The 27,639-nt window shown below is 38.4% G+C and overlaps 1 protein-coding gene across 3 annotated transcripts in view; it reads right to left on the reverse strand.

The window, feature by feature from the left end:
- Positions 1 to 27,639, reverse strand: part of NOL4 (nucleolar protein 4) — a 467,787-nt gene that overhangs the window by 38,039 nt on the left and 402,109 nt on the right. The window lies entirely within an intron of this gene.

Genomic DNA, 27,639 nt, shown 5'->3' on the forward strand with positions numbered 1-27,639 from the left:
TGTAGGGATGGGGTAAGAAGAATTTCCTCTGCACCACTGTCCTTCCCCCAACCTCTGGCCCCAAAGCAAAATGGCATGAAACTAAGTTATTGGGCAGTAGCAACCTCTCTTAAAGCAGAAGTGAAGCAAAGTGAAGTTGCTCAGTCGTGTCCGACTCTTTGCGATCCCATGGACTATAGCCCACCAGGCTCCTCTGTCCATGGAATTTTCCAGGCAAGAATACTAGAGTGGGTTGCCACTACCTTCTCCAGGGGATCTTCCTGGCCCAGGGATTGAACCCAGGTCTCCCGCATTGCCGGCAGATGCTTTACCGTCTGAGCTTAAAGCAGAGTGGGGAGCAAATACCTGGCTACCCCAATTGTGCAGGATGCTGCTGGTGAAATGTGTTTCTCTTTAGTAGCACCCACAGTACTTACGTCTTTATAATTGTGGGGAGGCTGGACATTAAGAAGGAGGCAGATAAGAATACAAAATATCAGTATCAATATCAAAGGATATTAAAAGTGATCCTTGCTATCTGCACTCAAAACTTCAACAAGAAGTCTACCCCTGAACTTGTGGGACTACCTCACCCAAGGATCTTCCTGCAGTCTGAGTACCACCAATACCCCAAGTGCTAAAATCATACATACCTCCCTTCATTGTGCAGCCTGCTCCTTATGCATGCTCTTGAGTATCGTGGTGCCTGCAAGTCTACTAAACAGTGCTATCAGAAAAACTGGATCAGGATCTGTGGACAAGGGAGAAGCCACAGACTTGAACCTTCAAAGGTGGAGAAAACCCCAGGGATACAGTACCAATGAGGAGTATATCCCACCTGAAGGCAACTAATATCATTTTAAGAACCTTTCATCCACTTCAAATGAGAGAGGAGCAATGGAAAAATGTACAAGGGACACGAAAAATCAGGGAAACACAGCATCACCAAAAAACAACTATTCACCAACAACCAAGCTCTTAAGCAGGGAATTTTGTGACCCAGTTCACAATTCAAATAGCTATTTTGAAGAAACTCAGTGAATCATAAAGAAAAAACAGGCAATGAAATCAGGGGAAAATGAACAAAATGACATATTTACCAAGGAGATAAGATTCATAAAGAACCAAACAGAAATTCTGGATCTGAAGAATTTAATGAATGAAATGAAAATTGCAATAGAGAACATCTATAGCTCTAATTCACTATAGAAAAAGTGAATTAGAGGACAAGGAATTTTGAAATAACTCAATTAGAGCAGAACAAAGGGAAAAGAATAAAGTGTGAAGAGTCTGTGATCCATGAGATTCCAAAAGAACAAATACCAGAATAATTAAGATTCCAGGAGCAGAAGGGAGGAAGAAGAGGCCCAGAAAGCTTATTTAAATAAATAATTGCTGAAGATTTCTCAAATCTGGAGAGACTTGGGCATCCAAGTTTATAAGATATAAAGTATTTTAATGCAAAAAGACTTTTAAGACACATTACAATAAAATGGTAAAAATCAAAGAAAAGGAGAATCCTAAAAAAAGTCAGGGGAAAAAAAAGACTTCAGCCTTCAAAGGAAACACCTAGGCTATCAGCAGGTTTCTTAGGCCATGAGAGAGTGAAATGACATATTCAAAGTGCTCAAAGAAAGAAAACTTCCAACAAGGGATACGCCATCTGGAAAAGTTATTCTGCAGACATTAAGGAATAGTAAACACTTTCTCAGGAAAAACAACAACATCAAAAACTTGAGTCTTCAAAACTGAAAAGAAATGAGGCTTCAGTGATTAGAAAATACATGAATGTATACAACATATTGCTAACACAAAGGTAAATAAAGCTGTAGTAAAAATATAGCTACTATAACTCAATGAATACAAAATAATAGTAAATAATGACATCAAAAATATAAAAGCGTGAGTAAACAGGTGAAGCTTTTGTAGGCAATTGAAACTATGTTGCTATCAGCTAAAAATGGGCTATATAATCTATTAGATGTTTTATGTAAGCCTCATGGTAACCACTGGGCTTCCCTGATGGCTCAGTCAGTAAAGATTTCTGACTGCAATGCAGGAGATGCAGGAGACCTGGGTTTGATCCCTGGGTCAAGAAGACCCCCTGGAGAAGGAAATGGCAACCCACTCCAGTATTCTTGCCTGGAAAAATCCCATGGACAGAGGAACCTTGTGGCCTACAGTCCATGGGGTTGCAGAGTCAGACACAACTTAGTGACTAAACCACCACTAATACTATCATGGTAAGCAGAAAGCAAAAGAAAGGAGAACTAGAGCGTTTCAGTTCAGTTCAGTAGAGTTCAGTTGCTCAGTCGTGTCTGACTCTTTGTGACCCCATGAATCGCAGCACACCAGGCCTCCCTGTCCATCACCAACTCCTGGAGTTCACTCAAATGTCCACTGAGTCGGTGATGCCATCCAGCCATCTCATCCTCTGTCGTCCCCTTCTCCTCCTGCCCCTAATCCCTCCCAGCATCAGAGTCTTTCCCAATGAGTCAACTCTTTGCACGAGGTGGCCAAAGTACTGGACTTTCAGCTTTAGCATCATTCCTTCCAAAGAACACCCATGGCTGATCTCCTTTAGAATGGACTATTTGGATCTCCTTGTTCACCCACCATTAAAACTGTCTAACATACAAAGATAGGCAGAAACAGAGAAAAAAAAAAAGAATTAAAATACTTAACCAGAAAACAATAAAATGGTATTAGTAAGTCCTTACAAGTCAATATCAAGCCCAAATGTGAGAGAAGAGATCAAGATAATGGAGTAAGAAGACACTAAGCTCACTTCCTCTCATACGAACTCCAAAATTACAACTATTTACAGAGCAGCTATCTATAAGAATGACCTAAAGACTAGCAGACAAGATTTTGCACAACTAAGGACCCAGGTCCTCAAGTGGGTAACTCAGAAATGGAAGGTTATCACAAACACTTAGTCCCTCCCCAAGGAGCAAGGGGTCCAAGCCTTATATGGGGCTCCCAAGTTCACGAGCCCTGCACTGGGAAGATGAATTCCCAGGAAGCTGGGCTTTGAAAACAAGTGAGGCTTACATTCAGGAGAGCCGATGGGCTATAGGAAATAGGGACTCTTCTATAAAGGGCACAGATGAAAACTCACTGCTATGAGTTTCAGTACAGAGGCAGTAATCTGAAAGGCACCTGGACCATACCCACTTTCTGATCTTTGAAAGCCTCTCAGAAGGACAGGAGGCCTCAAGGACTCCTCCTGGGGGCTGAGATGCTGATGGCAGCCATTTTTGGATCCTCTTGTACCACCTTGACACTGGTGCTGGCAATCAACACTTTGGGTTCCTCTCTAAAGCCTACGAGTGTGGGGTGTCTGCCCCATCCCTCCACAGACCTGCACATCTGGCAGCATTGGGTGGGAGGGGAGCCAGCTCTGCCCTCCAGAAGCCTACAGAGCCTAATTTGGAAGGGCCTCACATCTGGTGAGGCTGTGGGCCAGGCATCTTACCAGTACAGACAGCCTGACCACAACCAAAGGGAGCCTGTAGTTCATATTGGGGGAGACACCTGGAGCATGTAGCTCTTGTGACCAGCCAGCATATGCTGCAGTGCCCCATAAGACTGTATACCCTACAACAAGGCAACTTCTCTAAGACTGGGAGCCATATGAACATACATAAATACAGAAAAAATAAACAGAAATAAATACAGAAAGGCAAAATGAGGAAGCAGAGGAATATGTTCCAAATGAAAGATAAGACAAAACTCTCCAAAAAAGAGGTAAATGGAATGGAGATAAGCAAAAATCTCCCTGATGTAGAGTTCAAAACAATAATCATAAATGTATTCACTGACCTTACAAGAAGAATGGATAAGCACAGTAAAAATATCAATAAACAGAAAATGAACCAATCACAGCTGAAAAATACAATTACCTGAAACAACAACAACAACAACAACAAAAAAAAAAACAACACTAGAGAGAATCAACAGAAGTCTAGATGATACATAAAAATAGATCAGTTATCTGCGAGGCACAATTGTTCAAATCACCCAAACAACAACAAAAAAGAAATTAATAATTTTTAAAGACACTTTAACCATAGTAGCATTCACATTATAGGGTTCCCAGAAGGAAAAGAGAGCAAGAAACGAGCAGGAAATATGCTGGAAAAAATATTAGGTAAAAATTCCCTAGCCCTGGGAAAGAAAAATACATCCAATTATCACAGAAAGTCCCAAACAAGATGAACTCAAAGAAGTTCACACAAAGATACTAATTAAAAATAGCCAAAATTAAAAATAAAGAATATTTAAAGCAGTAAGAGAAAAGCAAATATTTATGTTTGGAGAATTCTCATAGGACCATTACTAACTTTTCAGCAGAAGCTTTATAGCCCAGAAGGGAGAAGCATGATAATTCTGAATTCTGAAATTTAAGAAGAACTATAAACAAGAATATGTTACCTGGTAAGGTTATTGTTCAGAATTAAAGATGAGATAAAGAATTTTATAGACAAAAGATAGAAGAGTTCATCACCACTAAACCAACTTTACAAGAAAAGATATGGAGACTTCCCTAAGTAGAAAAGACAAGACAACAATTAGAAATAAGAAAATTATTAAAGAAAAAACTCACTGGAAAAGGCAAATGCAAAAAAAGCAGCAGATCACATACTTATAAAGCAGGTAGAAAGGTTAAAAGACAAAAGTAGTAAAATCATGCATATCTACAATAGGTAGATAAAGGATACCTGAAAGAGAAAGATGTAAAATATGTCAAAAACATAAAACATTGAGGGAGGAGGGTAAAAATTTAGGGCTGTTAGAATGTGTTGAATTTAAGGGATCATAAAATAGATACCTCTATCTACATTATTACAAATAAAGCTAATGGAAACTATAGACCAAAAATCTATGATGGATGCACAAAAAATAAAGTGAAAGGAATCCAAACATAACATCAAAAACAGTCATCAAATCACAAAGAACAAGAAAGAGAAGAAAGGAACAAAGACTGCAAAAACAATCAGAAAACAACAAAATTTCAATAAGTACATAACTATCAATAATGATATGTAAATGAATTAAATGCTACAGGCAAAGACATCAAATGGTAGAATGAATAAAAAAGCAAGAGCCATATATATGTGGCCTACAAGAGGGTTATTTTATATCTAAAGACAAATACAGACAAAAGGGGATGGATAAAGATAAGGCATGCAAATGGAAATAAAAAGAAAACTGGGGTAGCAACACTTATATCAGAGAAAATATATTTTTAAATAAAGGCTGTAACAAGACACAGTGAAAGGCATTAAATAATTATGAAGAAGTCAGTCCAACAAGAATATTGAACACTTGTAAATATATATTTACCCAACAAAGGCACACATGAATATATAAAGCAAATACTGAAAGACATAAAAGGAGAAATTCACAATAACACAATAATTGTAGGGGACTTTACATAATGGACATATCATCCAGACAGAAAATCAATATAGAATCATTGGCCTTGCTGCTGCTGCTGCTGCTAAGTTGCTTCAGTCGTGTCCAACCCTGTGTGACCCCAGAGATGGCAGCCCACCAGGCTCTGCCATCCCTGGGATTCTCCAGGCAAGAACACTGGAGTGGGTTGTCATTTCCTTCTCCAATGCATGAAAGTGAAAAGTGAAAGCAGTCGCTCAGTTGTGTCCGACTCTTAGCGACCCCATGAACTGCAGCCTACCAGGCTCCTCCGTCCATGGGATTTTCCAGGCAAGAGTACTTAAATACATTATTTAGCCCATTGTGCTTTAGAGATTTATACAGAACATTTTATCCAAAAGCAGCAGTGTATATGAACATTCTCTAGGTAGATCACGTACTCAAACAGATAGAAGCCTCAGAAAATTTAGAAAGATAAAAAGGATATCTAACATCTTTTCCAACTACAACAAAATAGCAGTAGAAATTAACAACAAGAAAAAACAACTGGAGAAAACAAACACAGGGAGCCAAACAATATGCTACTAAACTATCAATGAGTCATCGAAATCAATACAAAATAAAAAAGATACATAGAGACAAATGCAAGTGGGAACACAACTTTCCTAAATCCTCATCCCAGTTCCCAAGAAGGGTCGTAATAAAGAATGTGCTAACCATGAGACAATTGCACTCAGCTCCCAAGCTAGTAAAGGTCATGCTTAAAATCTTGCATACTAGGCTCCAGCATTATGTGAACAAAGAACTTCCAGATGGCCACGCTGAGTTGAGAAAAGGAAGAGGAACCAGAGATCAGAAAGCTAGGGAATTAAAAAAAAAAAAAATCTACCTCTGTTTCATTGACTATGCCAAAGCCTTTGACTGTATGGATCATAATAAACTGTGGAAAGCTCTTCAGTTCAGTTCAGTTCAGTCGCTCAGTCATGTCCGACTCTTTGCGACCCCATGAATCGCAGCATGCCAGGCCTCCCTGTCCATCACCAACTCCCAGAGTTCACTCAGATTCACGTTCATCGAGTCAGTGATGCCATCCAGCCATCTCATCCTCTGTCGTCTCCTTCTCCTCCTGCCCCCAATCCCTCCCAGCATCAAAGTCTTTCCAATGAGTCAACTCTTTGCATGAGGTGGCCAAAGTACTGGAGTTTCAGCTTTAGCCTCATTCCTTCCAAAGAAATCCCAGGGCTGATCTCCTTCAGAATGGTCTGGTTGGACCTCCTTGCAGCCCACGGGACTCTCAAGAGTCTTCTCCAACACCACAGTTCAAAAGCATTAATTCTTCAATGCTCAGCTTTCTTCACAGTCCAACTCTCACATCCATACATGACCACTGGAAAAACCACAGCCTTGACTAGATGGACCTTAGTTGGTAAAGTAATGTCTCTGCTTTTGAATATGCTATCTAGGTTGGTCATAACTTTTCTTCCAAGGAGTAAGTGTCTTTTAATTTCATGGCTGCAGTCACCATCTGCAGTGATTTTGGAGCCCCCCAAAATAAAGTCTGACACTGTTTCCACTGTTTCCCCATCTATTTCCCATGAAGTGATGGGACCAGATGCCATGATCTTCATTTTCTGAATGTTGAGCTTTAAGCCATAAAGAGATGGAAATACCAGACCATCTTACCTGTCTCCTGAGAAACCTGTATGCAGGTCAAGAAGCAACAGTTAGAACCCTGTATGGGACAACTGATTATTTCAAGATTGAGAAAGGAGTACGACAGGGCTGTCTGCTATATGCTGAGCACATCATGAAATATGCCAGGCTGGATGAGTTACAAGCTGGAATCAAGATAGGTGGGAGAAACATCAATTAACGTCAGATGTGCAGATGATACCACTCTAAAAGCAGAAACTGAAGAAGAACTAAAGAGCCTCTTGATGAAGGTGAAGGAGGAGAGTGAAAAAGCCGGCTTAAAACTACATATTAAAAAAAAACTAAGATCTTGGCATCAGGCCCCATTACCACATGGCAAATAGAATAGGAAAAGGTGGAAGTATTGACAGATTTTCACTTCTTGGGCTCTAAAATCACTGTGGATGTTGACTGCAGCTATGAAATCAGATGACGTCTGCTTCTTGGCAGGAATGATATGACAAACCTAGACAGTGTGTTGAAAAGCAGAGACATTATTCTGCTGACAAAGGTCCGTATAATCAAGGCTATGTGGTTTTCCCAGTGGGTACGTGCAGTTGTGAGAGCTGGACCGTAAAGAACGCAGAGCACCAAAGAACTGACCCATGCAAACTGTGGTGCTAGAGAAGACTCCTGAGAGTCCCTTGGACAGCAAGGAAATCAACCCTGAATACTTGTTGGAAGGATTAACACTGACGCTGAAACTCCAGTATTTTAGTCATTTGATGCAAACAGCTGAGTCATTGGAAAAGTCCCTGATGCTGGGAAAGATTGAGGGCAGAAGGAGAAGAGGGCATCAGAGGATGAGATGACTGGATGTCATCACAAATGCAATGGACATGAACTTGGGTAAACTTTGTGAGATGGTGAGGGACAGAGGGCTGGCCTGCTGCTAGCCATGGGGTTGCAAAGAGTCGGACATGAGTGGGTGACTCAACAACAACAACCTAGAGACAAATGAAAGTGGAAACACGATATTCCTGTATCTGTGGGATGCAGTAAAAGCACTTCTAAGATGGAAGTTTTTAGTAATACAGGCATACCTCAGGAAACAATAAAAATCTCATATAACTAATCCAATCTTACATCCAAAGAAATTAGAAAAAGAGAAAAAAGCAAAACTCCAAGTTAAAAGAAAATAATAATGATCAGAACAAAAATAAGACTGAGACTTAAAAAATTAGAAAAGACAATGAAACTAAGAGCTAGTTTTGAAAAGATAAAACTGATAAACTTTTAGCCAGACTCATAAAGAAAAAAAGAGAGGGCCCTAATAAATAGCATCAGAAATGAAATATTAACAGTTGCAATCAACAGCACAGAAAAACAAAGAATCACAAGAGATTACTATAAATAACGATATGCCAACAAATGGACTACCTAGAAAATGAGTATATTCCTAGAAATGTACAATCTTCGAAGACTGAATGATGAATAGAAAATTTATATAGAACAATTACTAGTAATGAAATTAAATAAACAATAAAAACATCCCCAATAGTAAAAGTCCAGGACCAGTTTGATGCACAGGTAAATTCTACCAAATATTTAAAGAGTTAATATCCATCTAAGTCAAACTATTATTAAAAAAAAAAAATTGAAGAGGAAGGAAATCTCCAAACCTCATTCTATAAGGCCACCATCATCCTATTCCAAAGTCAGACAAGGACACTACAAAAAGAGAATTACAGGCCAGTATCACTGATGAATATGGATGCAAAAATCCTCAACAAAATATTAGCAAATCAAATAAAACAACATATAAAAAGGACCATACACCATAACCAAATGGGATTTATTCCAGTGATGCATGAATGGTTCACTATTCCCAAATCAATGAGAGACAAAACATTATGTAAAAAAATATAAAAATCACACGATCTTCTCTCTAGATACAGAAACAGCATTTGACAAAATTCAACATTTTTCATAACAGACACTCTCGTCAAAATTGGTATAGAGAAAAGTTCTTAATGTAATAAATGCTATTTATGACAATCTCACAGCTAATATCATACTCAACAGCAAAAGTCTTTCCTCTAAAACCTGGAATAAGGCAAGGATCCCCACATTTGTCACTCATAATTAACATAGTACCAGAAGTCCAACCCATAGGTATAAAACAATAAATAAAAGACATCCAAACTGAAAGGGAAGCTAAATTGTTACTGTTTGAAGATGACATAATACTATTTATAGAAAACTCTAATATTTCCACCAAGAAACTATTAGAACTAATAAGATGAATTCAGTAAAGTAGAAGGACAGAGGATACAAAGTTAATATACAGAAATCTGCTGCTTTTCTATACACTAATGAGCAACTGGAAAGAAAAAGCAAGGAAACAATCCCATTTAAAAGAGAATCAAAACCTTAACCAAGGAAATGAATGATCTATACTCTGAAAACTATAAGACAGTGATGAAGGAAATTAAAGATTATGCAAACAAATAGAAAGATATTCATTGATTAGAAGAATTAATATTGCTAAATGTTCATACCACCCAAAGCAATCTACAGATTTAATGCAATCCCTATGGAAACCTTCATGACATGTATCACAGAACTACAACAAATAGTATGCCAATCCATCTTAAACCTTGCCAAAAACTTGAAGAGGTGGGGTCACTTCAAACGCATTTCAAATTGTAAGAACTGTCCTGATACACAAGCTAGATAAGGATACAAGAAAATTATAGATCTCTATTTCTAATGAGTCTGATTTTGGTAATAAGGAGTTTATGATCTGAGCCACAGTCAGCTCCTGGTCTTGTTTTTGTTGACTGTATACAGCTTCTCCATCTTTGGCTGCAAAGAATATAATCAATCTGATTTCGGTGTTGACCATCTGGTGATGTCCATGTGTAGAGTCTTCTCTTATGTTGTTGGAAGAGGGTGTTTGCTATGACCAGTGCATTTTCTTGGCAAAACTCTATTAGTCTTTGCCCTGCTTCATTCTGCATTCCAAGGCCAAATTTGCCTGTTACTCCAGGTGTTTCTTGACTTCCTACTTTTGCATTCCAGTCCCCTATAATGAAAAGGACATCTTTTTTGGGTGTTAGTTCTAAAAGGTCTTGTAGGTCTTCATAAAACCGTTCAACTTCAGCTTCTTCAGCATTACTGGTTGGGGAATAGACTTGGATAACTGTGATATTGAATGGTTTGCCTTGGAGACGAACAGAGATCATTCTGTTGTTTTTTAGATTGCATCCAAGTACTGCATTTCGGACTCTTTTGTTAACCACGATGGCTACTCCATTTCTTCTGAGGGATTCCTGCCCACAGTAGTAGATAAAATGGTCATCTGAGTTAAATTCACCCATTCCAGTCCATTTTAGTTTGCTGATTCCTAGCATGTTGACGTTCACCCTTGCCATCTCTTGTTTGACCACTTCTAATTTGCCTTGATTCATGGACCTGACATTCCAGGTTCCTATGAAATATTGTTCTTTACAGCACCAGATCTTGCTTCTATCACCAGTCACATGCACAACTGGGTATTGCTTTTGTTTTGGCTCCATCCCTTCATTCTTTCTGGAGTTACTTCTCCACTGATTTCCAGTAGCATATTGGGCACCTAATGACCTGGGGAGTTCCTCTTTTGGTATCCTATCATTTTGCCTTTTCATACTGTTCATGGGGTTCTCAAGGAAAGAATGCTGAAGTGGCTTGCCATTCCCTTCTCCAGTGGACCACGTTCTGTCAGATCATGAACTCCTTATTACCAAATTCAGACTCAAATTGAAGAAAGTAGGGAAAACCACTAGACCATTCAGGTACGACCTAAATCAAATCCCTTATGATTATACAGTAGAAGTGAGAAATAGATTTAAGGGCCTAGATCTGATAGATAGAATGCCTGATGAACTATGGATGGAGGTTTGTGACACTGTACAGGAGACAGGGATCAAAACCATCCCCATGGAAAAGAAATGCAAAAAAGCAAAATGGCTGTCTGGGGAAGCCTTACAAATAGCTGTGAAAAGGAGAGAGGCAAAAAGCAAAGGAGAAAAGGAAAGATATAAGCATCTGAATGCAGAGTTCCAAAGAATAGCAAGAAGAGATAAGAAAGCCTTCTTCAGTGATCAATGCAAAGAAATAGAGGAAAACAACAGAATGGGAAAGACTAGAGATCTCTTCAAGAAAATTAGAGATACCAAGGGAACATTTCACGCAAAGATGGGCTCGATAAAGGACAGAAATGGTATGGACCTAACAGAAGCAGAAGATATTAAGAAGAGGTGGCAAGAATACATGGAAGAACTGTACAAAAAAGATCTTAACGACCCAGATAACCATGATGGTGTGATCACTCACCTAGAGCCAGACATCTTGGAATGTGAAGTCAAGTGGGCCTTAGTAAGCATCACCACGAACAAAGCTAGTGGAGATGACGGAATTCCGGTTGAGCTGTTTCAAATCCTGAAAGATGATGCAGTGAAAGTGCTGCACTCAATATACCAGCACATTTGGAAAACTCAGCAGTGGCCACAGGACTGGAAAAGGTCAGTTTTCATTCCAATCCCAAAGAAAGGCAATGCCAAAGAATGCTCAAACTACCACACAATTGCACTCACCTCACATGCTAGTAAAGTAATGCTCAAAATTCTCCAAGCCACGCTTCAGGAATACGTGACCGTGAACTCCCTGATGTTCAAGCTGGTTTTAGAAAAGCCAGAGGAACCAGAGATCAAATTGCCAACATCCGCTGGATCATGGAAAAAGCAAGAGAGTTCCAGAAAAACATCTTTTTCTGCTTTATTGACTATGCCAAAGCCTTTGACTGTGTGGATCACAAAAAACTGTGGAACATTCTGAAAGAGATGGGAATACTAGACCACCTAACCTGCCTCTTGAGAAATCTGTATGCAGGTCAGTAAGCAACAGTTAGAACTGGACATGGAACAACAGACTGGTTCCAAATAGGAAAAGGAGTACGTCAAGGCTGTATATTGTCACCCTGCTTATTTAACTTCTATGCAGAGTACATCATGAGAAACACTGGACTGGAAGAAACATAAGCTGGAATCAAGATTGCCGGGAGAAAGATCAATAACCTCAGATATGCAGATGACACCACCCTTATGGCAAAAAGTGAAGAGGAGCTAAAAAGCTTCTTGATGAAAGTGAAAGAGGAGAGCGAAAAAGTTGGCTTAAAGCTCAACATTCAGAAAACGAAGATCATGGCATCCGGTCCCATCACTTCATGGGAAATAGATGGGGAAACAGTGGAAACAGTGTCAGACTTTATTTTGGGGGGCTCCAAAATCACTGCAGATGGTGACTGCAGCCATGAAATTAAAAGACACTTACTCCTTGGAAGAAAAGTTATGACCAACCTAGATAGCATATTCAAAAGCAGAGACATTACTTTGCCGACTAAGGTCCGTCTAGTCAAGGCTATGGTTTTTCCTGTGGTCATGTATGGATGTGAGAGCTGGACTGTGAAGAAAGCTGAGCGCCGAAGAATTGATGCTTTTGAAATGTGGTGTTGGAGAAGACTCTTGAGAGTCCCTTGGACTGCAAGGAGATCCAACCAGTCCATTCTGAAGGAGATCAACCTTGGGATTTCTTTGGAAGGAATGATGCTGAAGCTGAAACTCCAGTACTTTGGCTACCTCATGAAAAGTGTTGACTCCTTGGAAAATACTCTGATGCTGGGAGGGATTGAGGGCAGGAGGAGAAAGGGATGACCGAGGATGAGATGGCTGGATGGCATCACGGACTCGATGAGTCTGAGTGCACCCCGGGAGTTGGTGATGGACAGGGAGGCCTGGCGTGCTGCGATTCATGGGGTTGCAAAGAGTTGGACATGACTGAGTGACTGAACTGATTTCTAATGAATATAGATGCCAAAATTCACAATAAAATATTAATAAAATTAATTCAGCAACAGATAAACAGATATGTATCATGACCAAGTAGGATTTATCCCTGAGATATAGGGATGATTCATTATATGAGAATCAATAAATGTGATATCTCATATTACTAGAATGTCAGAGAAACATATCATTTCAACTTCCTAGGTAGCTCAAATGGTAAAGAATCTGCCTGCAATATGGGAAACATGGGTTTGATCCCAGGTGGGGAAGATCCCCTGGAGAAGGGAATGATAACCCACTCCAGTATTCTTGCGTGGAGAATCCCATGGAGGGAGGAGCCTGGTTGGCTACAGTCCATGGGGTCGCAAAGAGGTGGACACAACTGAATGACTAACACTCACTTTTTCCTTTATCATTCGAACAGACGCAGAAAAAGAATTTAACAAAATGTGGTTTCTTTGTTTTTTTCACAGTAAAGCAAAACGAAATAACCATCAACAAATTGGGTATAGAAAGAGCATATCTCAACATGATAAAGAACATATAGGACAAAACCAAAGCTAATAGTTTACTTAGTGGTAGAAAACTCTAACCATTCTTTTTAAGCATGGTACTGGAAATCCTAACTAGAGCTGTTAGGCAAGACATAGAAATAAAAAGCATCTAAATCAGAAAGAAAGAGGTAAAGCTGTCATTATTTGGAGATACTAGTAGCTTATACATACAAATTTCTAAAGACTCATCCAAAAAAATGTTGGGACTAATCAATAAACTCAGTAAAGTTGTAGAATACAGAATTAACACACAGAAATCAGTTATGAGTGTTTTCTATGGTAATAAATTTGAATTTTATTCTGTAAGAGAACACAGGGAGCCCAGCCTGGTGCTCTATGACAACCTAGAGAGGTGGGATGGGAGCAAGGAGGGAGGCGCAAGAGGGAGGGTGTGTGTAAGTATTATGTATGTATATGTGTGTGTGTGTATATATATATACACCACAACATTGTAATTATCCTCCAATAAAAGTAATAACAGAATTAATTAACATCACCATTGGCATCTTAATAAAAAGAAATGTGAAACTGCTGAATTTTTTCTTTTTTAAATTCAATTCATTTACACTAAAAGTGTTTAATACTGAAATATGTGAAAAAGAAATAAAGTAATCCCATTTATAACATAATTTTTTAAAAGTAATAAATATATTTAACCAAGTGAAAATCTGTATAAGGAAAACTATAAAACATTGATGAAAAAAGTTGAAGACACAAATGGAAATATATTCCATGTTCACAGATCAGAAGAACTAATATTGTTGAAATGTCCATATTGTACAAAGTCATCTATAGATCCAACACAAAGCTGATTAAAACTTCAATACATTTTTACAGAAATAGAAAAATAATCCTAATAGCCAAAGCAATCATGAAAATGAAGAATAAAGCTGGAGTTATCATACTTATTGATTTCAAACTACACTATAAATCTAGAGTATATAAAACAGTTAGGTACTGGCATAAGAATACAGACACATAGAACAAACTGCCAACATCTGCTGGATCATGGAAAAAGCAAGAGAGTTTCAGAAAAACATCTATTTCTGCTTTATTGACTATGCCAATGCCTTTGACTGTGTGGATTACAATAAACTGTGAAAGATTCTTCAAGAGATGGGAATACCAGACCACCTGATCTGTCTCTTGAGAAACCTATATGCAGGTCAGGAAGCAACAGTTAGAACTGGACATGGACCAACAGACTGGTTCCAAATAGGAAAAGGAGTACATCAAGGCTGTATATTGTCACCCTGCTTATTTAACTTATATGCAGAGTACATCATGAGAAATGCTGGGCTGGAAGAAGCACAAGCTGGGATCAAGATTGCCAGGAGAAATCTCAATAACCTCAGATATGCAGATGACACCACCCTTATGGAAGAGGAACTAAAAAGCCTCTTGGTAAAAGTGAAAGAGGAGAGTGAAAAAGTTGGCTTAAAGCTCAACATTCAGAAAACTAAGATCATGGCATCTGGTCCCATCACTTCATGGGAAATAAATGGGGAAACAGTGGTTGACTTTATTTTTCTGGGCTCCAAACTCACTGCAGATGGTGACTGAAGCCATGAAATTAAAAGACGCTTACTCCTTGGAAGAAAAGTTATGACCAACCTAGATAGCATATTCAAAAGCAGAGACATTACTTTGCCAACAAAGGTCTGTCTAGTCAAGGCTATGGTTTTTCCAGTGGTCATGTATGGATGTGAGAGTTGGACTGTGAAGAAAGCTGAGTGCCAAAGAATTGATGCTTTTGAACTGTGGTATTGGAGAAGACTCTTGAGAGTCCCTTGCACTGCAAGGAGATCCAACCAGTCCATCCTAAAGGAGATCAGTCCTGGGTGTTCATTGGAAGGACTGATGCTAAAGCTGAAACTCCAGTACTTTGGCCACCTCATGCGAAAAGCTGACTCACTGGAGAAGACTCTGATGCTGGGAGGGGTTAGGGGCAGGAGGAGAAGGAGACGACAGAGGATGAGATGGCTGGATGGCATCACCAACTTGATGGACATGAGTTTGAGTCAACTGCGGGAGATGGTGATGGACAGGGAGGCCTGACATGCTGCGATTCACGGGGGTCACAAAGAGTCGGACATGCCTGAGTGACTGAACTGAACTGAGACAAATGGAACAGAATCAAAAGTCTAGAAATAAATCTCAGCTTATATAGTCAACTAATTTTGACAAGGGATCCAAGACCACTCAATGTGGACAACATTGGACAATTGAAAAACATGATGTTGGGAAAATTGAAATTGGAACTATATCTTAACACTGCTCACAAAAATTAGCTTGAAAGCCACTAAAGACAAGAAAGAATATCTGATACCATAAAGTTCCTAAAAGAAAATTGAAGAATCTCCTTGAAATTGGCTTATACAATTATTTTTCAGAAATAACACCAAAAGTACAAACAACAAAAGCAAAACCCAGAAAGTGGGACAACATCAATGTTAAAAGCTTCTGCACAGCAAGAGAAACCATCAACAGAATGAAAAGGCAAACTACAGAATGAGAGAACATGTGCCAACCACATATCTGATAAGGGAATACTATTCAGAATATAAAAACTTTTAACTCAATTACAACAAAAAAATCCAATCCAATTAAAAAAATGGCTCCCTGACTTCAGACAATACTACAAAGATACAGTCATCAAAGCAGTATGGTACTGGCACAAAAATAGAAATACAGATCAATGGAAAAGGATAGAAAGCTCAGACACAAACCCAGATACCCACGGTCAATTAATCTATAACAAAGGAGGCAAGACTACACAGTGGAGGAAAGACAGTCTTCAAAAAACAGTGCTGGGAAAACTGGACAGTTGTCCATAAAAATGTGCATTTAGAACACTTTAACACTATGCCCAAAAATAAACTCCAAATGGACTAAAGACCTAAAGGTGAGACTAGATACTATACAACTCTTAGAGGAAAACATAGGTGAATGGTACCAGTCAGAATGGCATCATCAAAAAATCCACAAATAATAAATGTTGGAGAAAGTGTGGAGAGAAGGGAAGCCTCCTACATTACTGGTAGGAATGTAAATTGGTACAGACACTGTGGAGAACAGTATGGAGATTCCTTAAAAAACTGAAAAAAGAGCTACCATATGATACAGTGATCCTACTACTAGGCATATATTCAGAGATAAACATGGTCCTTGAAAGAATTCATGCACTCCAATCTTCATTGGAGCACTGTTTAAAATGTCTAAGATGTGGAAGAAACTTTCGTGTCCATTGAAAGATGAATGGATAAAGAATATGTATGATAGCTACATATATAGAAGGGAATATTGCATGCATGCTAAGTTGCTTCAGTTGTGTTCAACTCTGTGCAATCCTGTGAACTGTAGCCTGCCAGGTTCCACTTCCATGGGATTCTCCAGGCAAGAATACTGGAGTGGGTTGCGATGCCCTCTTCCAGGGGATCTTCGCCACCCTCAAATCCAACCCACATCTCTTATGTCTCCCAAATGGACTAGTACTCAGCCATTAAAAACAATGAAATAATATCATTCACAGCACCATCCATGGACCTAGTGATTGTCATATTGAGTGAAGTAAGTCAGAGAAAATATCATATGATATCACCTATATGCACAATCTTAAATAATGATACAAAAGAACTTATTTATAAAACAGAAACAGACTCACAGACCTAGAGAACAAAGTTGCCAGGGCAGAAGGATTGCAGTGGGGGTGGAGGGATAGTTAGGGAGTTTGAGATTGACATGTACACACTGCTAAATGGATAACCAACAAGGGCCTACTATACAGTGCAGGGAAATATGTTCAATATTATGTAATAACCTAAATGGGAAAAGAACTTGAAAAAGAATATATATATATATATATATATATATATATATGTACAACTGAATCACTTTTCTATACACCTGTAACTAACACAACATTTTTAATCGCCTATGAAAGTGAAAGTTGCTCAGTCATGTTCAACTCTTTGTGACCCCATTGACTGTAGCCTGCCAGGTTCCTCTGTCCATGGAATTCTCCAGGCAAGAAAACTGGAGTGGCTCTTCTCCAGGGGATCTTCGCAACCCAGGGATCAAAACCAGGTCTCCCACATTGCAGGCAGATTCTTTACCATCTGAGCCACCAGGGAAGCCCATTAATCACCTTTACTCCAATATAAAACAAATTTTTCTTAAAGGGCAGAGGAACTAAATAGACATTTTTCCAAAAAAGACATCAAAATGGCTAACAGGTACATTCCAGTGCTGAATGTCACTATCAGGTAAAGGCAAATCAAAACCACTTCTCATGGGTCAGAATGGGTATCAAGAAAACAAGCATTGGCAAGGATGTAGAGATGCAGAAATCCTTGTACACTGTTGGCAGTAATGTAAATTGGTTCAGTTACTGTGGAAAACAGCATGGAGCTTCCTCAAAAAATTGGAACTAATATATCATCCAGCAATTTTACTTCTGGGATATATCCAAGGGAAATGAAAACAGAATATTGAGATATAACCACTCCCATAATTATTGCAGCATTATTCACAAAAGCTAGGTGTGGAAACAACCTAAGTGGTGTCTTACATATGACATACATATGCCAGTACTTGTTTATATGCCATTACTTGTTTATCCCTATATATACACATATATCTACTAAATATACAAACACACACACAACAGAATATTATTCAGCCATGAGAAAGAAATCTTGCCACTTGCAACAACACTGATGGACCTTGAATGCATTATACTAAGTGAGATGTCAGAGAAAGACAAATACTGTTTGATATCACTTAGCTGTAAAACCTTAAAAAAAAAGCCTAATTCATAAAACCATATTGCAGAATGGTGGTTATCAGGGGGTGGAGGGTGCTAGAATTGGGGATATGCTATTTAAGGGGACAAACTTGAAATGAGTAGTAAATCAGTTCTAGAGATGTAATGCACGGCACAGGCCTATAGGCCAGAATATTGCATTTTAAACTTCAGAGATGCTAAGAGACCACAACTTAATTGTTTCAACCCCCCAAAAAGAAATGATGATTATTTTAATTATAGAGGTGTTAGCTAACACTATGGTGGTAATCATACTGCAATATTAAATATAAAAAATCAACAAATTATACACCTTACACTTACCCAATGTTATATGTCAATTATATCTCAATTAAAATGTTCACATATATATATATATATATACACACACACACACACACAATTATCTGAAACTATGAAGAAAACCTAGAATCATGTGAAATACAAAGTATTTAAACTGACAGATTATCTTTTATTATCCATTTAGCCAATAAAACTTGGAGGGAAAAATATAGATTCAAGGAATATAGAATTTTAAGAGGCAGTATTTGGAGACATGTGCATATGCCTGCCTGCCTTCAGTAATTTCCTGACAAATATGTGCTTTGCCAACATTCAAGAGATTTAAATGTTAAAAAGAACTATTCCTATGAATCTGGACAAAATATTCTTTTTTGAATGTAAAAGGAGATGAGATAGATGAAATCAATCCATGGAGGTTAATATCACCCTCCCCATTTCTCACCTTTGCTTTTTTAGGTTGCAATTAAAGCAATTAATATTTTAGAGGAAACAGAAGAAATCATGCTGCTAAGTCGCTTCAGTCGTGTCCAACTCTGTGTGACCCCATAGACAGCCTCCCACCAGGCTTTGCCGTCCCTGGGATTCTCCTGGCAAGAACACTGGAGTGGGTTGCCATTTCCTTCTCCAATGCATGAAAGTGAAAAGTCAAAGTGAAGTCGCTCAGTCATGTCCAATTTCTTAGCGACCCCATGGACTGCAGCCTACCAGGCTCCTCCATCCATGGGGTTTTCCAGGCAAGAGTGCTGGAGTGGGGTGCCATTGCCTTCTCTGAAGAAATCATGGGAACAGTCCATAATTAGAGTAGTGGGAGAACAGCCTATGGAATATGATAATATGAAAGAGGAGACTAAAATAAAGACACAAGAATATATCTGCTTGGAAAGATCACACTTAAACATAGTATGACTTTTCTCAGAATTACACACACACTGGGCCTTAGGAAGCACCACTACGAACAAAGCTAGTGGAGGTGATGGAATTCCAGTTGAGCTATTTCAAGTCCTAAAACATGATGCTGTGAAAGTGCTGCGCACAATAATGCCAGCAAATTTGGAAAACTAAGCAGTGGTCACAGGACTGGAAAAGATCAATTTTCATTCCAATCCCAAAGAAAGGCAATGCCAAAGAATGCTCAAACTACCGCACAACTGCACTCATCTAACACACTAGCAAATTAATGTTTAAAATTCTCCAAACGAAGCTCCAACAACAGGTGAACTGAGAACTACCACATGTACAAGCTGGATTTAGAAAAGGCAGAGGAACCAGAGATCAAGTTGTCAACATCTGTTGGATTATAGAAAAAGCAAGAGAGTTCCAGAAAAACTTCTATTTCTGCTTTATTGACTACGCCAAAGGCTTTGACTGTGTGGATCAGAACAAACTGTGGAAAATTCTGAAAGAGATGGGAATACTAGACCACCTTACCTGTCTCCTGAGAAATCTGTATGCAGGTCAACAAGAAACAATTAGAACCAGACATGGAACAACAAACTGGTTCCAAATCAGGAAAGGAGTACATCAAGGCTGTATATGGTCATCCTGCTTATTTAACTTATATGCAGGGTACATCATGTGAAATGCCAGGCTGGATGAAGCACAGACTGGAATCAAGATTGCCAGGAAAAATATCAATAAACTTAGATATGCAGATGAAACCTCTGTTATGGCATAAAATGAAGAGCAACTGAAGAGTCTCTTGGTGAAAGTGAAAGAGGAGAGTAAAAAGTTGGCTTAAAACTCAACATTCAAAAAATGAAGATTATGGCATCTGGTCCCATCACTTCATGGCAAATAGATGGGGAAACAGTAGAAACAGTGACACACTTTACTTTCTTGGGCTCCAAAATCACTGAAAATGGTGACTGCAGCCATGAAATTAAAAGACCATGCTTCTTGGAAGAAAAGCTATGGCATACCTCGACAAGGTATTAAAAAGCAGAGACATTACTTTGCCAATAAAGGTCCATCTAATCAAAGCTTTGGTTTTTCCAGTAGTCACATATGGATGTGACAGCTGGAGCATAAAGAAAGCTGAGTGCCGAAGAATTGAGGCTTTTGAACTGTGATGTTGAACTTTGAAGACTCTTGAGAGTCCCCTGGACTTCAAGATCAGACCAGTCAATTTTGTAAAGGAAATCAGTCCTGAATACTCATTGGAAGGACTGATGCTGAAGCTGAAGCTCCAATACTTTGGCCACCTGATGTGAGGAACTGACTCATTGGAAAAGACCCTAATGCTGGGAAAGATAGAAGGCAGGAGGAGAAGGGGATGACAGAGGATGAGATGGTTGGTGGCCTCACTGACTCGATGGACATGAGTTTGAGCAAGCTTCAGGGGTTGGTGATGGACAACGAGGCCTGGCATGCTGCAGTCCATGGAGTCACAAAAATTTGGACACACCTGAGCAACTGAACTGAACTGAAAGACTCATTGTGTTTATAAATATGTTTTTAGGAACTGTGCTAAGAGCACATTATGATCCCTAAAATACTGCCTCAAAAAAACAATGAAGGGAATTTTATATTGCGAGATATACAACCAAAAAAAATCATTAAATCTAGAGTAGTATACAAGCTACCTTTAGATACGTGCAGAATTCTCAAGAAGATTGTATTCCCTAATGGTTTAAATTACCAGAAATAATTTTTCTCCCTGTGACCACAGAGATGTTGGTCAGAATGTTAGTCATTACACATTTAATTTTATAACCTTGAGTGTGTGGACCAAACAGCAGCTCAGGAGGCAAAGTTGCAGTGTGTGAATGCACATTTAAACACATTCACTTACACAAGTTCTAGCAATAATACATGGATGAGAGAAAGGGTTTCAGAAAAAGCCTTTGTATATTAGTTGAGTCACATGTCATTTTAAATGACTGTGTGCCTTGAAATCACAAAAGGAAACACGTTAGCACTCTAATTGTATTCATACTTGGAACCTGATTTTTTTTCTAACACGAAAGAGAAAAAAAAAAAAATTAGGCAACTCTGGCCTCCTGTCCAGTTAGGCAGACTCAAGATCTCTAAGGAGGCTAAGGGAGCAGTCCAGTGCCTGTTTCAGAAAGGTGCATCAATACCCTTAACCCAGGAAAGAGGAATATGGAAAGTGGCTAATTCAATTTCCATATAGAAAATGGTATTTCTGACTTCCTAGAAAAGCAGAACATTCTGAACTCCCCAAGAGAGCTTCTTCCCGGAGCTGAGGGCTGGCAAGGCCAGGAAATTTTAACTGGTTTGTTTAGATGGATTCCCAGAGGACATGTCAAAGTTCAAAGGAAGTTGTTACTAAAAGAAACCAGAGCCAACCATAATGAACTCATGCCACCTTGAAAGTCCCTGAATGTTAGTTATACCAGCAGACTCAAGAAGAAAGGTCAGAGAATACTAATGAAGACTTCTTTTCTTTCCATATCTTCAGTGAGTAGGCACAAACATAAAATTCTCAAGAGGATTTTAAGAGTACATAAGATCCATTTTACTGCAGAGAACAGACTTTTAGGACACTTCTGCCAGAAAAGCCTGATCAATATAGAGCTGTAAAACCAATTATGTGTGCTGAGCTGTGCAGGGAAAACACAGGGTCACTCACCTCTTTTTTCAGAGCCCTTTCTCTGAGGGTCTCTGACCTACAGAAATCTATTGGAAGATATGAGGGTTCAGTCAGATAAACTGAAAGATACTTCATTTTATTTTGCAGATAATTCATATCATTTTCCAGAGAATGGTTTATATAATTTCCAGTCATTAAAAGTTACAAAAAAGGCAAAATCTCCCTGAAACTCTGTATCTCATTATCTATGTGGACAAAATAATTCAGTCAGTTGAATTCTAGGTGGTTATTATAGTATGGAGAAGAGCTGGAAAAACAGAATGAACTGTGTCAAAATTGTGGTCACATTTCAAATATCTGAAGTTTAGGTTTGCTGTCTCTAAATGAGTAATTACAAATTCTGTTACAATGAAATTCTCTTAAAATTTGTCTTTGGTTTTAAATAATCCCAGCCTATGCCAAAAGATTTTCAACACCTATGTTACGTTGACTTCAATTAAATCACACAGTTGTCTGTCTTCACACACTATGTTATCACGTGGATCTTCCCATTGTATAAAGAACCTATGAATTACCCAGGGGGAATTGCTAAACTTCTGTGAATTACTTTAGGCACTACCTCTATAAAATCATTATCTACACAGTTTATCTACAAAAATTATGTATTTTTCACACCTGAAACACCCAGCTGGTCCTCCAGGAGCAGGGTGGTTTTCTATCCATGCATTTACACTACTTGCTTCCACGTTGCTAGTGAGCCAGAACAAATTATTAAGAAGGTAAGGTCAAAGTAAAAACCATACCTTCCCATTTCTCTAGATAACTACAGTAAACATTTCTTTTCTGAATCAGATGACTTAAACTGAATACAGTTACAAGTTATGAGCTCTTCTCAGACTGCTAAAAAAACTGAACAGTATTTAAAAGCTGAGCAGTTTGAATTATGAGTATTACTATTTAAGAATTGCCATTTAAGTTTTTATAAGGTTATTCATTGACCCTATTTATTTTATTAAAGAATTAATGATACATGATTAAATGCAAAAAGTCAATGAGATAAATGTAGAAAAGGTTTTCTGCAATAATAAAACAAACCAAGGGTCAGTATAATGGTGTAGGTGAGACAATTAAACCTAGAATCAGTGCTATCCAATAGAAATTTCTGTGGTGATTGAAATGTTCTCTCCACTGTGCAATACAGTAACCACTCACCAACTTGGGCAATTGGACACTTAGAATATTTCCTAATGTGACTAAGGAACTGAACTTTAAGTTTTAGTTAATTTTAATTAATTTGAATGTCAATAGCCACATGTGGCTCATGCCTATCATATTGTATAGCACAGATATTGATAAGCTTATACTTGAAAGAAATGGAAAATAATAAAAACGATGATACAAATCAGGATTTAAAGTGTAAAGACAATCTGATAAATCAGCTCATTAAAGGAACATTAATGGGAGAAATGGACTTACTAAGAATAATCACAAGTTGCACACAGTGATGGAAAAATCTCTAGATACAAATGAAGTTTCCACTATGTTCTGTAGAATATGATTTGACAACTCACTGAGGTTTATTGGAACTCTACTGAGATAATAACTGCATAATCCCAATTATGCTGACTTCAATTAGATCACACAGTTGTCTGTCTTTACACACTATGTTATCATGTGGATCTTCCCCTTGTATAAAGGACCTATGAATTACCCAGGGGCAATGGTTTAACTTCTGTGAATTACTTTAGGCGCTCCTCTATAAAATCATTATCCACACAGTTTATCTACAAAAATTATGTATTTTTCATGCCAGAAACACCCAGCTGGTGCCCTGGGGCAGGGTGGGTTTCTATCCATGTGTTTGCACTACTTGTTTCCACGTTTTAGTGAGCCGGAACAAATCATTAAGAAGGTAAGGTCAAAGTAAAAACCAGACCTTCACATTTCCCTACATAACTATGGTAAACATTTCTTTTCTGAATCAGATAACTTAAACTGAATATATTTTAAAACAGAATCTACATGAATTTTTCAAATATGTGTCTCCAATGTTTGATATGAAATACTTTCCTTTGATATTGTGCTCTTTCGAGTATTAGGAGAAAAAGAGAACAAACTATTAGAAGATATCCCCAATTTCAACTGATTTTCTCCATGCTCAATTAGATTTAATTAAGTGCTCTAAAAAGACACAATATTTTACTGAAATTATTTTTCTGACTGAGTCATTCATTTATCCATTTACTATTCATTAGGAAGAAAAGTTAATGGGTGAGATAACCAGAAAATAATCAAGATAAGGTAATAGCTGATACAGATCAGGTGTCAGGAAGGGCATTTCTGTGTAAGATAACCACAGAAACAGGCAATAATATCTATGTGGGTGAATATTTCACTCTTAATTAAAAACGAGGTTTCTTGGGATGCTTTGATCATGCAACATGGCAGACCATTGCATATAAAATATAAAGCTCAAGGCAAAGCATGGGGGAGATTATGCAAGTTTGGGCACATTCTGAAGTTGAAACCATGAGATCTAGTGGGCTCTCCTTTGAGCAGTGTGCAGGATTAAAGGGACTAGAGCAGGATGCTAGGAGAATTTCAGCAGGGAAGGGTACGGATTGAGGCAAAAGGCTTAAGGGAATAGGAGAATTATCTGGTGATTAGGTGACATGGGGTTCAGAAGGTAAAGAATCTGCCTTCAATGTGGGAGACCTGGTTTCGATCCCTGGGTTGGGAAGAGTCCCTGGAGAAGGGCATGGCAACCCACTCCAGTATTCTTGCCTGGAGAACCCCCATCGACAGAGGAGCCTGAGTTGGACACGACTGAGCGACTAAGCACACAAAGTGATGTGGAAGCCAAGAGAGTGGATATTTCAAAGCTCTACTAATCAACAGATTAGAATGTTACCCAAGACATCTGGTAAGATCAAGGGCAAAAAACATTTTTAGTGTGGCAATAAGTGGAATCACTGATAGACTTAACCCGACCAGTTTTAGCAAAATGTGGGGCATAAATCAATTATAGTGGATTAAAGAGTAAATGGTTGATGAGGAATGAAGACAGTAAATGAACAGAAGCACTCCTTTGGCTGTTTCAGATGAGCAGTGATGTTTCAGAAGGTCGATGCTGAGGGTCAGCAATGTCCACATACCAAACAGGTCACACCATTGCGAACCACATCTAGTGTGGTGATGAATCTTCCATTCAAGCTCCCTTAGACTCATAAGTATAGGCTCTGGTTCAAAGCATCTTTACAGCTGACAATCCTCAATATTAGCGGGGAGCAAAGAATGTCACAGATACAAAGATTTGAGCAAACTAGAAACTGCCATACAAATGTTAGCTATTATGGTCATTATTACTACAATTTGGTCTTGTTAGATTGTGGTCTGTGTATTAGCCCAGCTTATATGAGAGTTGAAAAACAAATTGAAAAGTCTGCCCAATGGAGTTTGTGGAGAGGAAACATCAGTAGTTAACTTATGCATTATGCATATAATTTAGACTCAATAGATCCAGTGGATGACTGCTATGAACAATTGCCCTCTTTAGACAGCACCATGTGAACTTCCTGATAGAAAGAAAGCATTCCAAGGTCCTATGTAATTGGATGTGATAATAACGGGAGGATTGGCTGCTTGCTTGCTTCTCATTTCAGTGGGATGATTTGAATAAGTTCTTTATAAAAATTGTAACTGCTGTCATTTTGATAACAGTCCAAGTTGAAAATCCGGATTGTTGGGTGCAGACCCTTGCCAGCTCTAAACAAATAGAGGTTGGCTAACAAAGGATTTGAAGTGCACCCTTTCCAGGCTATGAAGTCTCCAACATGGGCAAGATTTTCCTATTGCTATTCAAACTTAAGCAGGGGTTTATAGAATCTTTGAAATCTTCCTCTTTCACCCCAGAATTCTCAATTTCAGCCACTTTGCTTTATCTAAGATAAATCCTTCAGCCTACATCCAATACACATCAATAATTCTCTGCACTTTTATTTTTTTACTTTGGAGCTAAATATTCTATGTTTTAAATTTATTCATTAATTAACCCAATATAATTGAACACTTACTATATTTCTGGCCTTATTCAAAGGATGTAATAATAGTAGACAGTTCTTGATTCCAAGGAGTGAGTGTGTCACAATTCAGTGAGATAATTGCTAGAATAAAGGCACATGCAGGAGAGTGACCAACCTTCCAAAGGTGGAAAAGTGGTGAGGGAGAGTCAAGTTTCACAGAGGAAGTATGATTTAAATTGGGGTTATTTGCAGAAACATGGATGAACCTAGAGAGTGTCATACAGGGAGAAGTTAGAAAAAGAAAAACAAATATTGTATACTAATGCATATATGTGGAATCTAGAAAAAAATGGCATAGATGATCTTATCTGCAAAGCAGAAAGAGAGACACAGGGGTAGAAAATAAATATATGGATAGCAAGAGGTAAAGGGGGTGGGGGGCAGGATGAATTGAGAGATTGGGATTGACAAGTATACACAATTGATACCAAGTATAAAATAGATAACTAATGAGAACATACTGTATAGCCCAGGGAAGCCTACTTATAGCACCAAAGTGACCTGTATCAGAAGGAAATCCAAAAGGGAGGGAATATATGTGTATGTGTGGCTGGTTCACTTTGCCGTACAGTAGAAACTAACACAATATTGTAAAGCAATTATACTCCAATAAAAATTAATTTAAAAAATAGTTAATCTTATATGAATTTCACCATAATAAAAATGGATTTCTACAAAAAATGAATTAGTCTTAAAGAATTTTGATGTTCAGACACGAGGAAGAGGAAAGTTTTATTTTTTGATTTTAACGTCAGAGATTTTGCCTTATTCAACTCTTTTTTTCTCTTAATGTGCCTGCTCTAGATGGCATGTTTGCATCCACCTCCCTGCCAAATTCATTTGGTGAAATCACAAGAGATGGCAGTAGATGGTGGGGCATTTGGGAGCTGATTAGGTCATGAGGGTAGAGGTCTCATGAAAGGAATTAGTGCCCTTAAAAGGAAAAGACCTCAGAGGGCTCCCTCATCCCTCCACTATATGAAAGAGGAACAGTGAAATGATGGTCCTCTGTGGACCAGAAAGCAGGCTCTCACCAGACAATAAACGTGCCAGCACCTTAAGCCTGGACTTCACAGCCTGCAGAACTGTGAGAAATAAATGTTTGTTGTTTAAGCTACCCAGTCTATGGAATTTTTGTTATAGCAGTCCAAGCAAAGAAAGCACTTAATACAGTGAATTGAACATGAGAATCCAAAAATACTTGTTAAATTAAATCTAAATGTTGTTAAAAGTATCCTATTGATTCCTTTGCCTTTACATTCTTCTTGAACATAATATATAACCTGTAGGTTTATGTTCCTATTACTTTTGAATTGGAAGACTGGATTGATACACATACTCTACCATGGCTAAAACAGGCACTTATTGGGAACTTGCTGTATAGCACAGGGAGCTCAGCTCGGAGCTCTGTGATGACCTAGACGGGTGGGAGGTCCAAGATGGAAGG

Source organism: Oryx dammah, unplaced genomic scaffold (assembly GCF_014754425.2).
Source record: "Oryx dammah isolate SB20612 unplaced genomic scaffold, SCBI_Odam_1.1 HiC_scaffold_22, whole genome shotgun sequence".
Lineage (NCBI taxonomy): Eukaryota > Metazoa > Chordata > Mammalia > Artiodactyla > Bovidae > Oryx > Oryx dammah.